The sequence below is a fragment of the Pan troglodytes genome, chromosome 11, assembly GCF_028858775.2.
Source record: "Pan troglodytes isolate AG18354 chromosome 11, NHGRI_mPanTro3-v2.0_pri, whole genome shotgun sequence".
In the NCBI taxonomy this organism is placed as follows: Eukaryota; Metazoa; Chordata; class Mammalia; order Primates; family Hominidae; genus Pan; species Pan troglodytes.
Window position 1 is genome coordinate 31,934,747 of NC_072409.2, and position 19,790 is coordinate 31,954,536.

At 40.2% G+C, this 19,790-nt stretch overlaps 1 long non-coding RNA gene across 1 annotated transcript in view; it reads right to left on the minus strand.

Annotated features, from left to right (window-relative positions):
- The window catches only part of LOC134807640 (uncharacterized), a 154,558-nt gene that overhangs the window by 86,503 nt on the left and 48,265 nt on the right, over nt 1–19,790 (minus strand). Inside the window, exons 2-3 of the long non-coding RNA XR_010148598.1 lie at nt 19,047–19,172; nt 18,156–18,304 (exon numbers count right to left, since the gene is read on the minus strand). This is a non-coding gene — a long non-coding RNA (uncharacterized LOC134807640). The remainder of the gene's footprint in view (nt 1–18,155; nt 18,305–19,046; nt 19,173–19,790) is intronic.

Genomic DNA, 19,790 nt, shown 5'->3' on the forward strand with positions numbered 1-19,790 from the left:
AATTATGTATTTCATATTGGGTGACTTGTGGTAGTTTATGTCAAAAAATTGGTCTATTTCATCTAAGTTGTTGAATGTATGTGTGTAGAATTGTTCATGGTATTCCATTATTATCCTTTTGATATCGCAGGGTATGTAGTGATACAAACATTTTCATTTTTTATGTTGGTAATTTGTGTTTTCTTTTTTGTCAGTTTTGCTAAAGGTCTATCAATTTTATTGATGTTTTTGAAGAGCCTGTTATTTGTTTCACTGTTTTCTCTGTGGTTTTCTAGTTTCATTTTTATTGATTTCTGGCTCTTACTTTTTTTTTTTTCATCCTTCCACTTGCTCTGGGTTGTTCTTCTGCTCCTAAGTTCTTGATGTGGGAGCTTAGGTTACTGACTTGAAACATTTCCTCTTTTCTAATATAAACAGTGCTATAAAATTTCCTCTCAGCACTGCTTTAGCTGTGTTCCATAAATTTTAACAGTCATATTTTCATTTTTATGCAGTTTAATGTATATCTTTTATTTTCCCTGAGACTCTTTGACTCATGGGTTATTTAGATATGTTTTCTTTAGTTTTCAAGTGCTTGGAGATTTTTCTGTCATCCTTCTATTGTTGATTTCTTATTCACTTCCAGTGTAGTCAGAGAACACACTCTGTGATTTCAATTCTTTTAAATTGAAGTTTCCAGGATATGATTTGTGATTTACATCGGTGAATGTTCCATGGGTGCTTGAAGAAAACGTACATTTTGCTGTTGTCAGGTAAATGTTCTGTCTATGTCAATTAGAACATATATAGATTGATTGGTTGACAGTGTTGTTTAGTTATATATCTTTGCTGATTTTATGTTAGTTGTATCAGTTTTCTGAAGGTGAGGAGTTGCAGTTCCCAGCTTTGACTGTGAATTTGTCCTTTCAGCTCTATCAGCTTTTGCTTCATATATTTGAGGCTCTGTTGTCTGGGGTACATACATTTAGAATTTTTTTGGCAAGTGGATTAATCCTTTTATCTATGTAATGTCCCTGTTTGTCTCTAGTAATGTTTTTGTTGTGAAGCATAATCTATCCAATATTGACATAGCAACTCCTGATTTTTTAAATGAATGTTTACATGGTATACTTTTTTTCCCATCATTTTGCTTTTGACCTACTTATGTTGTTGTCTTTGAAATTAATTTTTTTAGACACCACAGAGCTGGATCATGTTTTTTTTCTTGATCTATCCTGCCAATATTTACATTTTATTGTGTGTAGTTAGACCTTTGCTATTTAAAATAATTATTGGCATGTGAGAACTTACTTATGTCATTTTATCATTTATTTTATTTTATTTTCTCTCTTTCTTGTTCCCTTATTTCTCTTGTATTACTCAGGGTTACTTGCATATTTTTTTCTAGGATTCCATCTTGATTTATTTATATAGTTTTGAATACATCACTTTGTAAAGCTTTGTGATAAGGTATTAACATTTTCATATGTCACTTTTCAAGATTACTGGTATTATTTCATTGCTTTGAGGGAAGTGTAGAAAACTGGAATTCCATTTGTAAGTATTTAAGCATTAAGAATATTAGTTATTTGCCAAGTAGGACTTATTTTCTCACTTTGTGACTTTGAACTTGAGTTCCTACGTACAGAAAAAAAATTTAATTTAATTTAGTTCTTTTTGTATTATTTCTTTTCTTCATGTTTTCACTGGTTGTTTAATGATTCCAAAGTCTTTTTATAACCACATCTATTAAATATTTCTCAATTTTAGAAGTATCTCATCAGGCTTGATATAAAACACACATGAACCTTTATGAATTTGAGAAGAATGGCATTAATCCTATAACAACGTGGAAAAATTAAAATCTCATTAGTATTTGGAAACACATACCCTTCCACCTTTAGATAGATAGATAAACAAATGGTAGGTAGGTAGATAGATATCCATATGAACATAGATATTACCTCAGTAATATTCTGTAGTTTTTTCCTGTGGAAATGCTACAAATATCTCATTAGGATAACTTCAAAGTATTTAATATTTTATGCTATTCTTGTATGAAAAAGAGCTATTTTGATTTGCATTTCTCCAATGACCAGTGATGATGAGCTTTTTTTCATATGTTTGTTGGCCACATAAAATGTCTTCTTTTGAGAAGTGTTTGTTTGTTGGTATCCTTCACTCACTTTTTGATGGGGTGGTTTTTTTCTTGTAAATTTGTTTAAGTTCTTTGTAGATTCTGGATATTAGCCCTTTGTCAGATGGATAGATCGCAAAAATTTTCTCCCATTCTGTAGGTTGCCTGTTCACTCTGATGAGAGTTTCTTTTTCTGTGCAGAAGCTCTTTAGTTTAATCAGATCCCATTTGTCAATTTTGGCTTTTGTTGCCATTGCATCATCTGGTGTTTTGGTCATGAAGTCTTTCCCCATGCCTATGTCCTGATTGGTATTTTAGGTTTTCTTCTAGGGTTTTTATGGTTTTAGGTCTTACATTTAAGCCTTTAATCCATCTTGAGTTAATTCTTGTATAAAGTGTAAGGAAGGGGTCCAGCTTCAGTTTTCTGCATATGGCTAGCCAGTTTTCCCAAAACCATTTATTAAATAGGGAATCCTTTCCCCATTGCTTGTTTTTGTCAGGTTTGTCAATCTCATACCAGTTAGAATGGTGATCGTTAAAAAGGCAGGAAACAATAGATGCTGGAGAGGATGTTGAGAAATGGGCACACTTTTACACTGTTGGTGGGAGTGTAAATTAGTTCAACCATTGTGGAAGACAGTGTGGTGATTCTTCAAGGATCTAGAACCAGAAATACCATATGAACCAACAATCGCATTACTGGGTATATACCCAAAGAATTATAAATCATTCTACTATAAAGACACATGCACACATATGTTTATTGCAGCACTGTTCACAATAGCAAAGACTTGGAACCAACCCAAATGCCCATCAGTGATAGACTGGATAAAGAAAATGTGGCACATTTACACCATGGAATATTATACAGCCATATAAAGGATGCGTTCATGTCCTTTGGAGGGACATGGATGAAGCTGGAAACCATCATTCTTAGCAAACTAACAAAGGAACAGAAAGCCAAACACCACATATTCTCACTCGTAAGTGAGAGTTGAACAATGAGAACACACGGACACAGGGATGGGAACATCACACACAGGGGCCTGTCAGGGCGTTTGGCCTAGGGGAGAGATAGCATTAGAAGAAATACATAATGTAGATGACAAGTTGATGGGTGCAGCAAACCACCATGGAGTGTGTAAAACTATGTAACACGTTCTGAACGTTCTGAACATGTATCCCAGAACTTAAAGTATAATAAAAAAAATAAAAAATCAGTTTTAGTGAGGTACGATTTACACAGAATAAAATTCACCAGTTTTAAGTATATAATTTGATAGATTTCAATGGCTGCCTAGAGTTGAGTAACCACCACCACCACAATCAAGATATAGAACACCCGCATCATCTTGAAAAATTCCCTTGCACCCCTTTGGGATCATCCCTGTCTCCACTTCCAGCTCTTGGCAACCACTGATCTGATTTCTGTTCCTATTTTGCCTTTCACAAAATGTCATATAAATGAAATCACAGACATGTAACCTTTTGTAGCTGGTTTCTGCTACTTAGTATGAAGCTTTTAAGACTCATTCAAGTGTGGCATATATCAGTAGTTCATATTTTTTTATTGCTGAGTATTCTGTTAAAAGGATGTACCAGTTTGTTTACCCATTTACTAGTTGAAGAACATTTGGACTCTTTCCAGTTTGGGACCATTATAAATAAAGCTGCTATAAACACTTATGTATCGGGGGAAAAACGAAAAAGAGCTGTTGATTTTATATATTTATTTTAGTTCTAAACTCTTTTTTAGTTTAAGATGAGCTTGTCTACCCTGCAGCCCAGGGGCTACATGTGGCTCAGGAAGGCTTTGAATGTGGCCCAATACAAATTCGTAAAGTTTCTTAAAACACTATGAGACTTTTTGTGTGTGATTTTTTTTCAAGCTCATCAGCTATTGTTAGTGTTAGTGTATTTTATGTGTGACCCAAGACAATTCTTCCCCCAACGTAACCCAAGGAAGCCAAAAGACTGGACACTCCTGGTTTGAGAGTATTTCAGGAGATACTCTTGAGGTTTCTAGCTGTATAATTAGATACATTCTTAATAACAGGAAAGTAGTTTAAATATAACTAGTTTATAAGTTTGATCCTGTCAAAGAGGGGCAGCATAATAGGTATGAGTGACAGAACACAGCGTTTGAGTTCATACAGACACTGATCACTTTTCTACTTACATTGTCTTTATGGTAATTAATTTCTGTGAACCTCAAGGCTATGATTTGAATGTATCTCCTTCAAATGCAGGTGTTGGTGATATGGTAGCTTTAAGAGATGGGCCCTAAAACAGTGATTATGCCAAGAGGACTCCTTTCCCATGAATGGAATTAAGGACCTTGTACAAGAGGCTTCTCTCAGCATTCAGCTAGCTTGTTAGGTTGCCATTCTGCCTTCTGCCATGTGAGGACATAGCATTCCTCACCTCTGGAGGATTCAGCCCTCATCAGACAACCAAACATACTGCTGCCTTGACCTTGGACTTCCTAGCGTCCAGAACTGTGAGAAAATTAATTTCTCTTCTTTATAAATTACCCAGTCTCAGGTGTTTTGTAAAAGCAGCACAAACAGACTGAGACATTCAGTATCTTTAGCTGTTAAGAAAAGTTTATATCAGAGTAGTTGCAATGAATAAATAAAATAAAGAGTGTAAAGTTCTTAGCATAGTACTGATAAAGAGTAACTAATCAGTAAACAGGTATTATTTATCTTTTATATCATTTAACGTCATACATTTTGCTTGTGCTCTATTATATTATAGAAATCTTGCTGTTGGTATTGGTAGTTAGAAAAAACATGTTGGTTTATTGGCTCTTTCACTGGAATGTAGGTTCATAGATATCAGGAATGACAAATAGTATCATCTCATACAGTAACTCTCACTGATTGTGAATTTCCACCTAGAGATCTGGATTACCAAGAATGAATGTTGAATTGATTAGTGATGTCTGCCATAGTATATATTGGGAAGATAAAGGACATGTGCAAATACATCTGGTGCTATGCTTTGTCTGACTCACCATTACAAATTATAGGCAGGGAGACAGTCTTTAATCAACATAAAGACAAAAATGAATGAATCTCCTAAATTCTGGCATAAAACAAATAATGGACATAAATTTATACATGTTCACTGTTAAAAAAAGAGGCTAATTTTCAAATTTAACAAAGCCTATTTGCACATATGGGCTTTATAAGAACAGTATCATTAGAATGTGAGCTCTAGAATCAAAATAACGCTCTAAATTTTAGTTTATTATTATTAAAATAAATATGTTCAAATTCTCTTAGATTTCTTTATCTGAAAATGTCTTGATTTTTCCTTCATTCCTGGAGGATATTTTCTTTGGATGTGGGATTCCAAATTGACAGTTCTTTTCTTCCCATACTCGAAAAATGTACCATTTCTTTCTGGCCACCATGATTTCTGATAATAAATCCACTCATTCTAGTTTTTCTCCCTTTCTAGGTAAGGTGCTTTTCTTTTTTCTTGCTGCATTTTAGATTCTTGCTTTGTCTTTTGTTTTCATACATTTGACTCTGATGACGAGTGTTGAAATAAATTTCTTTGGTTTTATCCTGTTTGAGGTTCAGCTTCTTGAATATCTAGCTTAGTGTGTATATATCTATATATGTATATGTCTCCATATTTAGGAAGTTTTCCATCATTTCTTTGAGTGTTTTTTTTTTCTTTTTTTCTTTTGAGACAGAGTCTTACTCTGTCACCCAGGCTGGAGTGCAGTGGCTCAATCTCGGCTCACTGCAACCTCTGCCTCCCGGGTTCAAGTGATTCTCCTGCCTCAGCCTCCCAAGTAGCTGGGATTGCAGGCACCCACCACCACGCTCAGCTAATTATTGTACTTTTAGTAGAGACGGGGTTTCACCATGTTGGCCAGGCTGGTCTTGAACTCCTGACCTTTGGTGACCCGCCCACCTTGGCCTCCCAGAGTGCTGGGATTACAGGCGTGAGCCACTGCAACTGGCCTCTTTGAGTGCTTTTTAAACTTATTCTCTTTCTCCTCTCCTTCTGAAACTCTGATGAAACAAATGTTAGATTTTTTGTTATTGTCCCATGGGTTGCTCCTAAGGCTCTGTTCATTTTTATTGTTCTACTTTTTTCTCTGTTGTTCAGATGGGGTAATTTGTATTGTTTTATCTTTCAGTTCACTGATTCTCCTTCATTCTGCTGTTGAGCCTATCCATTGAGCTTTTTATTTTAGTTATTGTAGTTTTCAGTTCTAAAATTTTAATCTGGTTTTACTTTATATCTTATTTCTTTGTCAAGACTTTATTTTTTCATTTGTTTTAAGCATGTTCATATTTTCTCCTTGAAGTATTCTTATGGTGGATGCTTTAAAATCTTTGTTAGATAAGTCTAACATCTCTGTTATATTGATATGGATGTCTGTCAATTGTCTTTTGTTCATTCAGGTTGAAATTATCTTGGTTGTTGATGTGAAATAATTTTTTTGTTGAAACCTGGACATTTTGGGTATTATGTGATGAGACTATGGAATGTATTTAAATCTTCCCTTTTAACTGGCTTCTTCTGACACATCTCCAGCAGGGGTGTAGAGGTCATGGCCTCATAACTGCCAGGAATACACAGAAATTTGGGTTGCCCACATGACCTCCACTGACATCCAAGTTAGGGGAAGGGGCTTCTTGCTACCATTGGGTGGGGGTAGATATTTCAGTTCCCTAATAGCCTTCCTCTGCTACCACCTTGCCAGAAAAGAGTAGGAGTGCCTCACTGCTGCTCCTCAAATGGCCTTCACTGATATGAACTAATATACTTTTTAAGAAATTCAAGGGTGGGGGACTTGTCCTACCAGATAGTAAGACAAATAACAAAGTTGTCACAATTAAGGCACTGTCATTTATCTCAAAGGTAAGCAAACTGATCAACAGAACGGAATACAGAGCCTAGAAATGCACATATGAATGGATAAAGACTAAATATGTGACTGATCGTATATTAAAGAAGGAACTACTGCATAAATGCCCTGGAAAATTGTTTATCCATTTGGAAACAAATATAATTAGATTCTTTAGCACTAAATAATAACAAAATAATTGCAGTTGCACGAAAACGTGAAAAGCAAATTTTTTAGAGTTAAGAATAATACATGGAAAGATATTTGCGTGAACTAGGAAAAGAAAAGTATTTCTTAGGGGGAAAAAGCACATAGCATTTATTTATTCATTGAAAAATATTTATTAGGCACCTGCTATATGCCAGGTACTATTCTAGGGATGTGTTAACAAAGCAGCAATTCTTCTTCCTCTAAAAAGGCTTATATACTTGCATAATAGATGAAGAAAATGATAAATTTGATTATATTAACATAACAACTTTCATACAAAGAGCAAGGACAGAGAAACTATATGCAATATTCATAACCCAAAAAATGTGGTCATAATAATACTAGCTTATTTAGGTACAATTTAAATTGGTATGTATATGTAGTTCAATTCTCAAAAAATATGAAGACTAGTTCACAGAACATATGAAGACACCACAAGAAAATGAGAAAAAACAGATACTATGCTTGATCTTAGCCAAAAGGTTAATGCAACAGAACAGAGGCCTCAGAAAGAACACTACACATCTACAACTATCTGATCTTTGACAAACCTGACAAAAACAAGCAATGGGGAAAGGATTCCCTATTTAATAAATGGTTTTGGGAAAACTGACTGGCAATATGCAGAAAACTGAAACTGGACCCCTTCCTTACACCTTATACAAAAATTAACTCAAGATGGATTAAAGGCTTAAACATAAGACCTAAAACCATAAAAACCCCAGAAGAAAACCTAGCAATACCAATCAGGACATAGGCATGGGCAAAGACTTCATGACCAAAACACCAAAAGCAATGGCGACAAAAGCCAAAATTGACAAATGGGATCTGATTAAACTAAAGAGCTTCTGCACAGCAAAAGAAACTATCATCAGAGTGAACAGGCAACCTAGAGAATGAGAGAAAATTTTTCAATCTATCCATCAGACAAAGGGCTAATATCCAGAATCTACAAAGAACTTAAACAAATTTACAAGAAAAAAACAACCCCATCGAAAAGTGGGTGAAGGATATGCACAGACACCTCTCAAAAGAATACCATTTATGAGACCAACAAACATGAAAAAAGGCTGATCATCACTGGTCATTAGAGAAATGCAAATCAAAACCACAAGGAGATACCATCTCACACCAGTTAGAATGGTGAGCATTAAAAAGTCAGGAAACAACAGATGCTGGAGAGGATGTGGAGAAATAGGAACTCTTTTACACTGTTGGTGGGAGTGTAAGTTAGTTCAACCATTGTGGAAGACAGTGTGGTGATTCTTCCAGGATGTAGAACCAGAAATATCATTTGACCCAACAATCCCATTATTGGGTATATACCCAAAGGATTATAAATCATTCTACTATGAGGACATATGCACATGTGTGTTTATTGCGGCACTAATCACAATAGCAGACTTGGAACCAACACAAATGCCCATCAATGATAGACTGGATAAAGAAAGTGTGGCACATATACACCATGGAATACTATGCAACCACAGAAAAGAATGATTCATGTCTTTGCAGAGACATGGATGAAGCTGGAAACCATCATTCTCAGAAAATTAACACAGGCACAGAAAACCAAACACCGCATGTTCTCACTCATAAGTGGGAGTTGAACAATGAGAACACATGGACTCAGGGAGGGGATCATCACACACAGGGGCCTGTCAGGGGGTTGGGGGTTAGGGGAGGGATAGCATTAGGAGAAATACCTAATGTAGATGATGGATTGATAGGTGCAGCAAACCACTATGGCACGTGCATACCTATGTAACAAACCTGCACATTCTGCACATGTATCCCAGAACTTAAAGTATAATAATTAAAAAAAAAAAAAAGAAAATGAGAAAAAGGGAAACAATAGAAAAATAGGCAAGGGATTAGAACATGGAAGGAAGACTTAATTCACAATAGATATGTGAAAAGATGCTTGAGCCCCTTTAGAGTTAGGGAAATGTAAGCTGAAATAATATTGATATGTCAATTTATATTAATCATTTTAGCAAAAATTAAGAAGTTGACCAATACCAAAGCCTGTCTAGAATGTGGTACAATAGTAATGCTTGTATACTAGTGGGTGCAGCATGGCAGAACCATTTTGAACAATGGGTTACCCTACAACTGAAAAGCTCTAAGTGTTTATCTCTTACACGTGCTTAAAAAGATATGCACAAGAATGTTTACTTCATCATCTGTAACATCATTTGTACTAGCAAAAAAATCAAAATCTAAAGATTGTTCAACAGGAAAATGAACAAAGTACTTATTTGAAAAACAGACTATAACAATTAAAAAACTGAAGTACTTATTTGAAAAATAGACTATAACAGTTAGTTAAAAACTGAATTTCAAGCTACAATTTAGTTTAACTATATATTATTAAATATTATATGTTATTTTAAAATAATACATATATGTAAAGATGAAACTAAACAAAAGAACAAGTTGTAGAAAAGTACAACCATAGTTATGCTTTATAACTTTTAAAACATATAGAATATTATTAGTTCATGCATATGTGGTTAAAAATAAAAGATATGAAAAAACAAACACTAAATTCAGTAGTTTACTTCTGTGGAAGGATGACAAAAATGGACTGAGGTAGGTTACAACTTTATCTGTACTAACTTTTTGAATACATACTATTTCTTAAAAAGAGAGAATTTCATATTTGCAATTTCCCAAATGTATAGCATGAAAATCTGTCCGTTTGGGCAGAAGCTAATTTGGCAGGAATTTTCTGAGGCGTATTTGTTTTCATTTTTGTTTTATAGGATAATTCATTGATTCTCTCATTTAATACACTCACCAGGCTGGGCGCTGTGGCTCACGCATGTAATCCCAGCATTTTGGGAGGCCGAGGAGGGCGGATCACGTGGTCAGGAGATGGCGACCATCCTGGCTAACACGGTGAAACCCCACCTCTACTAAAAATACGAAAATTAGCTGGGTGTGGTGGCGGGCACCAGTAGTCCCAGCTACTGGGGAGGCTGAGCCAGGAGAATGGCGTGAACCCAGAAGGCAGAGCTTGCAGTGAGCCGAGATCACACCACTGCCCTCCAGTCTGGGCGACAAAGCGAGACTGTCTCAACAACAACAAAATAAAAATTAAAATTAAATAAAATAAAATAACTCTCACCAAAGAAACTGGAGGACTACATAACACATCAGCAAAATCGAAACTCCTTTTTTTTTGGAGATGGAGTCTTGCTCTGTTGCCCAGGCTGGAGTGCAGTGGCGCAATTTTGGCTCACTGCAACTTCTGCCTCCCAGGTTCAAGTTAAAGCAATTCTCCTGCCTCAGTCTCCTGAGTAGCTGGACTACAGGCATATGCTGCAACGCCTGGCTAATTTTTTGTATTTTAGTAGAGACGGGGTTTCACCGTGTTGCCCAAGCTGGTTTCGAACTCCTGAGCTCAGGCAATCCACCCACCTCGGCCTCCCGAAGTGCTGGGATTACAGGTGTGAGCCACCTGTCCGAGATGGTGTGGATGCCTTTTCCTTTATCTTAAGTGAAATTTCACCACTGATTTCTGGTGTGGTCTATTAGGGAAATAGGTTACATTTTTAATAAGCTTTGACAAGCTCTTTGTTTTTTCTTTTGTTTGTTTGTTTCTTGAGGCAGAGTCTAGCTCTGTCGTCCAGGCTGGAGTGCAGTGGCTATCTCGGCTCACTGCAAGCTCCGCCTCCCAGGTTCACGCCATTCTCCTGCCTCAGACTCCCGAGAAGCTGGGACTACAGGTGTCCGCCACCATGCCCGGCTAATTTTCTGTATTTTTAGTAGAGACAGACGGGGTTTCACCGTGTTAGATAGGATGGTCTCGATCTCCTGACCTCCTGTTCCATCCGCCTTGGCCTCCCAAAGTGCTGGGATTACAGGCATGAGCCACCACACCCAGCCGAAAAGCTCTTTGATTTTTAAGTTAACTCTTTCCCCTTTTCAAATCTCCACTTTTTCAACTTCTCAAATGTCCTGCCTGCGAGTGCAAAGCCAAAGTAATTTGGTGAGGTCTATTCCTGGCCCTTTCTCTTCCTTTTACTTCCCTTTTGGTTAGTTCTTAAGACTAATGACCTAGTGTTTCAGGAACCACGTCAGTTTTTTTAGATTTTTGAAATTACGTTTATATATGCCACCCATATAGACACAGAGAGATGCACAAATTTCTTCTAGTAGTATAGAGATTCTAGAAGGCTCATAGCCAGAAGTTATTTGACAGTCATGCATTGTGTGTAGATTCCATCACAGCCTGTGGTTGTGATGCTTCGTCAGAACTTGCACAGACTGTCTTCTTTATAGAAATCCTGTATTTCTGGCTGCTACAGTCTGAACTGTTGAGTGCCAAGCTCCAAGGCTGCATCAAGGGCAGAGAACCAAAGAAGCAAAGGGTCTTCTAGTAGGATTTCTATACTTATATTTCACTCCATTTATCAGCCAATGCAGAAATCATCTCCTTATTATACACTGATGGTAAGCTAGAGGGACCTCTAGATCCAGCGCAGTCATCTCATTTCACAAAGGAGGATATGGGAAACTGGCATATTTTCAGGTCACTTGATATGACAGTGGAAGACTTGGGACAATGCCTTGTGTTCTCAACTCCATTTCTGGAATTCTTCCCTTGCACCATTACACGTACTCAACAGCCTCAACCTGGATGAATTTTAATCACCAAAATGTGACATACATATGATAAAGCTAAACTGCCAGGAATAGGGTTTGGCAGATCTGGTCTGTGCTAGCTAAGACCAGACAGCACAGAAGTGAACTAGTGCCTACTTCCTTTCTTCAGGCTGCGCCACAGCCATGCTGGCCAAGAAATGGGAAGCACCACACTTCTTAGGCCTCAGGCAGCAGAAAGGACCTAGGCAAGTGTCATCCACTCATTCGCACTCATTATAGAATTTGGTGATAACTAATCTATGCATGGCCTCATTGCTTCAAGAGTTGGAATCTGCCTGGGACTGAGGTTCAAGAGACCTAGGTCCTCATCCCAACTGTGCTGCTTACATGCTTTGAGGCCTCAGACGATACACTTCCCTTTCTGTTTCTCAGAGTCCCCATTTGTGATAGGCAGAATAATGGTCTCCAAAGATGTCCATACCCCAATCACTGGAATGTATTAATGCATTACCTTACACAACACAAGGGACTTTGCAGATGTGATTTAAGAGATGGGGAGATTATCCAGGTGTGCTCAATTTAATCTTATGGGCCCTTAAAAACAGAGAACCTTTCTCAGCTGTGGTGAAGGGGGATGTGACTATGGAAGATGTGACTATGAAAGAATGGCCAGAGAGATGGAATGTTGCTGGCTTTGCAGAAGGAGGAAGGAGCCACAGGCCACGGAATGGGGGTGGCCTCTAGATTCTGGAAAGGACAAGTAAACAGCCTCTGGAGAGGAATGCAGCTGTGCTGACACCTTTATGTTAATGCATTTAGACTCATGTTGGATTTCTGACCTACAGAACTATAAGATAATATTTTTGTGTTCTTTTAAACAGCTTCATAGTCATTTGTTACAGCATGAATAGAAATCTAATATACCATATTCAGCTCTGAAAGTAATAACAAATAAGTTACTTTAACATTCAATTATTTAAGGGATCTGCTCTTCAACCACTGGCATGGCCTTGGTTCAGGTGTCTCCATCTCTCGTCTTCCCTGGGTCTGTTTGCCTTTACCCCCCGCCCCCGTGTATCTTCCACACTAGTACTGGAAAAGTCAGTCTTAAGTATGTTTCTGATCCCACTACCGCTTTCTTAAAATCCTTTAGTAATTTATTATTTCCTAGACTGCTGATCTCATATGTGTTTTAGGAGGGTGTGGTGTCAGGAATGCAGTGGAAAACAAGTAAAAGTGAAGATATCCCTCCCAGTAACAGTTATATACACATAGATACATAGACATGTATTGTAATTTCCAGAGGTTTGTGGATCCCTTGAAGTTCATTCACGGACTCAAATACAACACAGTTTGATTACAAAGATAAAATATGAATTCCTTCACTGGAAGTGATAAGGACTTTGCCTACTTCTTCCCCATATCCCTCTCAACTCCCATCATACCCTATGCCACATCAAACTCCTTCCACCTGTCCAAATGTGCCAAGCTGGTTTAGGCCTCAATGTTGTTCTATCTGGCAGAATAGTTCTCCCCTTTCCACTCTCATTGCTTAAAAGGCAAACAGCCATTAATTTTTCAGGCTTATCTTAAAAGCCTGTGCTTTTCCTGACAGCGCTCCTACTCTTTCCACACCTACCCCACAGGTATGACAGTCCACACTTTCCTTCATGACCCCACGGCACTCTGCCCAAAGTCTAGCCAGCCCAGCCCTTCACCTGTGCTCACCTGTTCAAGCTTCTCACCTCTTCTCAACTACATGGCATGCACTGGGTTTGGAAGGGCAGAGGACAGAGACCACACCCCACTTTTGTGTTCCTAGCAGCAAACATGGCTCACACTAAGAACACAAAGCGTGGCTGGGTGCGGTGGCTCATGCCTGTAATCCCAGCACTTTGAAAGGCCAAGGTGGGTGGATCACCAGAGGCCAGAAGTTCAAAACCAGCCTGGCCAATGTGGCGAAACCCTGTCTCTACTAAAAATACAAAAATTGGCCAGGTGCGGTGGCTCATGCCTGTAATCCTAGCACTTTGGGAGGCCAAGGTGGGTGGATCACTTGAGGTCAGCAGTTCAAAACCAGCCTGGCCAACATGGTGAAACCCAGTCTTTACTAAAAATACAAAAAAATTAGCCACGTGTGGTGGCGGGAGCCTGTAATCCCAGCTATTCGGGAGGCTGAGGCAAGAGAATCCCTTGAACTTGGGAGGTGGAGGTTGCAGTAATCCCAGATGGTTCCACTGTACTCTAGCCTAGGGGACACAGCAAGACTCTGTCCCTCCCCCCACCCCCCAAAAAACCAAACCATACAAAAATTAGCAGGGCATGTTGGCACACGCCTGTGATCCCAGCTACTCGGGAGGCTGAGGCAGGAGAATCCCTTGAACCCAGGAGGTGGAGGTTGCAGTGAGCTGAGATAGCGCCACTTTACTCCAGTGGTGACAGAGCAAGACTCTGTCTCAAAAAAAAAAAAAAAAAAAAAAGGAACACAAAGCATGATTGAGTGGATGACTGATTCTGAAATCGACACTTACATTAAGATGGTTTCTTTAATTTACTCATCCTCCTCTCTTTGCAATGCATCTCTTCGCTTTACAAGCCACCTAGCTTTATTGTTTCCTAAGTATTTGTCTTGCTGAACAAAGCCATTTAATTTTAGCAAGGGTCTGTAGCTGATGGGAATCCATTTGCTGCTCTTTGAGTTTGATTCATTCAGAGTAACTAATACCCACCTTGACCGATATTGTACAGTTTGTTCTCAATTCACAGCTCCTCACTGAGGATTATCTCCTCATTGACCAAAGTATCTATTTTCTGCCAGAAACAGATCTATTATCTGGAACACAATGCTGTGCTCTAGATTATAAAATCATTATGCATTAACAGTGTCAATTCAATTTGAGGATCTAAAAATGTGGCATCAAGAACACTGAGCTGATAGCCAAAAGGTCTGGGTCTGGTCTAGATGGCCTTAGATCATATACATTTTCTCAGCTTCAATTTCCTCATTTGTACAATGGAGGAATTTGGACTCAATCACCGTAAGGACCCTCTGGATTGAAATTATATGAGGTATAAGGTCATATAGTTTCCTACTCCTCACCATATGCTTACTAGCCTAATATAGTTTTCCTACCAGCAATTAGGATAACTAGAGCTCTGAAAGGGATGCATTCAGAACACCAGAGAAAAGTTTAAATGTTTGTACCTAAATCACTCATTATGTAGTCAGTCAACATGTATTTTCTGAGAATCTGTTATATGACTGGCACCCCGCTGAGAGAAGAGAATCCAAAAATGAATAGGAGGAGACCCTCGCCTTCATGGGGCTGACAGTCTACTGTGGGAGTCAGTTATATAAACAAACACCCTGCAGTGAGATAAACATTATGTCAGAGGGAAGTCCCAGGGTCTTTGGGAGCAGAAGAGAAAGCCACAAACTGCTTGAACTAATGACAGGGTCTGCTGTTTACAAGCACTTTAACATGCACAACTCCTGATTGTCATGACCTCCCACGAGGTAGAGAAGAGGTTTTATTGGCTTTCTTAAATTAGGAAACTGAAGGTGAAAAGTAGAGTGACTTCAGAGAGGCTACAGGGCTGTTAAAGGCAGGCCTAAGGAATGCAGAGGAGCTCCTTGGGTGCTGGTTCTGTGTCTTCTCCCTCACACCTAATTGCTGCCTCTTTCTTTTAGAGCCATAGACTCAATCCTCAGACAAGTTGTAACACACCAGAAATTCACCTGGGGTTCACCACATGCCTTGATAGATAAGACCAGGCCTCATGTATCTTTGCGTTGAGGAGTTCTAGTGGGATCTAAGTAGACTCCACCAGAATTTGACTGAGTCAAGACACTTGTGGTGGGCTGGTGAAAATTTGCAAGAGTAATTTGAAGGACTGAGAGGTACATGTGCTGGTAAGGAGGGCAATTAGGAGAGGGTAGGGTTTGTTGCAGAGATTGACCCTTCAACACCTACCATGAACAATCACCAGAGCCTGGCAAAGGAAGGTTAAAGGAGGTATTTTCAGTTAGAATTTCATGAAATTTCTTTGAGTACTAAGTTACAAAGTGTGGTAAAAGATGACTGTGGAGTAAGATGTTCTCCTTACTTTTATGGGGAAACCAATAGCTTTGTCATGCTGTGGGCTCCCTTAGGAAGCTCAAGAGAGACATTCCACCCCAGTAGAGGATGCTACTGTTCAGGACCAGCTATGCCCATGTTGTCTTGTGGCATCACTCAATGGTGGGCTTGGGAGGGAGAAGATACAGCTGCTCCTTGAGTTATGTAGGGTTATATCCCAATAAACGCATCATAATTTGAAAATGTCATACGTTGAAAATGTATTTAATACACCCAACGTACTGAACATCATAGCTTAGCCTAGCTTACCTTAAATGTGCTCAGAACACATACATTAGCCTACAGTTGAGCACAGTCATCTGGCCACACAGTATACTTTAGAGTGTCAATTGTCTACCCTTGTGATTGCATGGCTGACTGGGAGCTACACAAGAGAGTATTTTACCACATATCACTACCCCTGGAAAACATCACAATTCAAAATTCAAAGTATGAATTCGACTGAAAGCATATTGCTTTTGCACCATTATAAAGTAAAAAATAAATCATAAATCAAACCAGTCTAAGTCAGGGACCATCTGTACTTCTCACAAGGTAGTGAGAGGTGACAGCGTGCTGGCAGCCCTCGCTCGCTCTCTGCGCCTCCTCTGCCTGGGCTCCCACTTTGGTGGCACTTGAGGAGCCCTTCAGCCCGCCGCTGCACTGTGGGAGCCCCTTTCTGGGCTGGCCAAGGCCAGAGCCAGCTCCCTCAGCTTGCAGGGAGGTGTGGAGGGAGAGGCACAGGTGGGAACTACGGCTGCTTGCAATGCTTGTGGGCCAGCGTGATTTCCAGGTGGGCGTGGGCTTGGCAGCCCCCACTTGGGAGCCCCCTGGCCAGCAAGCCCCAGGCAGTGAGGGGCTTAACACCTGGGCCAGCAGCTGCTGTGCTCGACTTCTTGCCAGGCCTTAGCTGCCTCCCTGCAGGGCAGGGCTCAGGACCTGCAGCCCGCCATGCCTGAACCTCCCCTCACCGCCATGGGCTCCTGCCCAGCCCGAGCCTCCCCGACGAGCACCACTCCCTGCTCCACAGCGCCCAGTCCCATCGACCGCCCAAGGGCTGAGGAGTGTGGGCGCACAGCGCAGGACTGGCAGGCAGCTCCACCTACGGCCCGGTGCGCGATCCACTGGGTGAAGCCAGCTGGGCTCCTGAGTCTGGTGGGGACTTGGAGGACCTTTATGTCTAGCTAAGGGATGGTAAATACACCAGTCAGCACTCTGTATCTAGCTCAAGGTTTGTAAACACACCAGTCAGCACCCTCTGTGTAGCTCAGGGTTTGTGAATGCACCAATCAACACTCTGTATCTAGCTACTCTGGTGGGGACTTGGAGAACCTTTGTGTCCACACTCTGTATCTAGCTAATCTAGTGGGGACGTGGAGAACTTTTTTTTTTTTTTTTTTTTTTTTTTTGAGACGGAGTCTCGCTCTGTCGCCCAGGCTGGAGTGCAGTGGCGCGATCTCGGCTCACTGCAAGCTCCGCCTCCCGGGTTCACGCCATTCTCCTGCCTCAGCCTCCCAAGTAGCTGGGACTACAGGCGCCAGCCACTACGCCCGGCTAATTTTTTTGTATTTTTAGTAGAGACGGGGTTTCACCGTGTTAGCCAGGATAGTCTCGATCTCGTGACCTCGTGATCCACCCGCCTCGGCCTCCCAAAGTGCTGGGATTACAGGCGGGAGCCACTGCGCCCGGCCCGTGGAGAACTTTTGTGTCTAGCTCAGGGATTGTAAACGCACCAATCAGCACCCTGTCAAAACGGACCAATCAGCTCTCTATAAAACAGACCAACCGGCTCTCTGTAAAATGGACCAATCAGCAGGGTGTGGGTGGGGCCAGATAGGAGAATAAAAGGAGGCTGCAGCAGCCAGCAGTGGCAACCCCTGGGGTCCCCTTCCACACTGTGGAAGCTTTGCTCTTTCGCTCTTTGCAATAAATCTTGCTACTGCTCATTCCTTAGGTCCAGACTGCCTTTATGAGCTGTAACACTCACCGTGAAGGTCTGCAGCTTCACTCCTGAAGCCATCGAGACCACGAACTCACCTAGAGGAACGAACAACTCCAGACACGCCACCTTAAGAGCTGTAACACTCACCGCAAGGGTCTGCAGCTTCACTCCGGAGCCAGTGAGACCACGAACCCACCAGAAGGAAGAAACTCCGAACACAGCCGAACATCAGAAGGAACAAACTCCAAACATGCCACCTTTAAGAACTGTAACACTCACCGCGAGGGTCCGCGGCTTCATTCTTGAAGTCAGTGAGACCAAGAACCCACCAATTCCGGACACAGTAGCAAGTAGAGGAGGTCTTGTGTAAACATTCCACTTCAATGAGCCAGCTTAAGACACATTCATGAGCCCCTGTGATGTATCACCTGGGATGCCCAGAAAGAACAGGGTAGAATTTGTTGGTTAGTAGAGCTCAGTGAAGCATGAGTTACATTTGCATCCTCAGCATCTACCTTAAATCTGGCACACAGCAAGAGCTCAATGAATGCCTTTTCAGCTTAAGGGAGGTACCTTTTCACCATTGCCCCAACCCCCACCTGACCACAGGTCACTCCACTCACACCTCCTGGTGGCTTTTCCCTATCACCGGTGGCTCTGCACTTTAACCCTTTTCAGTTTCATCTACTCCCATCCTCTTTCAGGTCTTGGGACTCTCACCCTCTTTATATATCAGTTTAGAACTTGGAATTCAAAAGATGTTTGAGCCATAGGATTTAATTTTGAATACAGTAAATGCATGATGATTAATCTTATTCTGACTTAGGGAGTTGAAATATCCCAAGTGCTAATGGCACAACCTAACTTTGTCTTCTTTATTTCTTCCAACAGTCTTCCTTGCTTCCTAAAGTAGCAAACATGGAAAACATGTACAGTTGTCAGAAGCAGATACCATTTGAGATTTTGAACAATCACCTAGAGGTCACTGAACGTAAGAATAACAAGAGGACCTGAGGACTTACTGCCATTCACTTTTTTAACAGACATTTATTGAGCCTCAGTGGTGCAGCAGGTTATCTGCTGTAATACTTGGTTGTATTTACTGATTTTCCTGTTGTTCTCCCACCTCCCCCATGTCTATTCCCTGTGAGTTCATTAGGGACTCTGTACCTGCAGAACTTTCCCACAGCATTAGTAGGTGATTGGGTCTTAACTTCTCTAATTCAGAAGTGACCAAACTTCTGGAAAGCTCTTCAGATGTTTGGTAAGCCTCCAATTCTCCTTTTATAATCAGACCTGTGAATACCATAATTCACAAAGTGTTAGACAATTACTTCAGAAAGTATTTCAGTTCCTCTTCTGCATTTAGTCCAAGAATTTTTTTTACTCTTTCTCCTTCATTTGAGATTCTAAGGATTAAAGGGTAAATGATTGATACTTAAAGAAAACTGGGCTCTTTTCATCTTACTATTTATACTTACCTCTGACCTAATAAGTCTAACAACTCATATAAAAAACTATTGATTGAATTTATCCACTGATAGGGACCATGACCTAAGCTAGCGGCATCAAAACCTAGAGACAAGCTACCTGGATTTGAATTCTTGTTCTGCCACTTAACAGTTGGGTGACACTGAGCAATTTACTTGAATGTTTCATGCCTCATTTTTCTCAGCCGTAAACTCAGGAAGATAATAAAAGGTTGGAGAATTGAGTTCATATATGGAAAGCTATTAGCACAGTCAAGACAGTAGTAACTCCTATATAGGCTTGCTATAGCAGTAGTTATAGTAGAACTACTAATAGAAGATGTAGAAGTACTAGTAAAGTAAGACATACATTTACACACTAATAATACAACGTAAAAAATCAGAACTCATGGAAATAGAGAGTAGAATGTTTGTTACCAGAGGC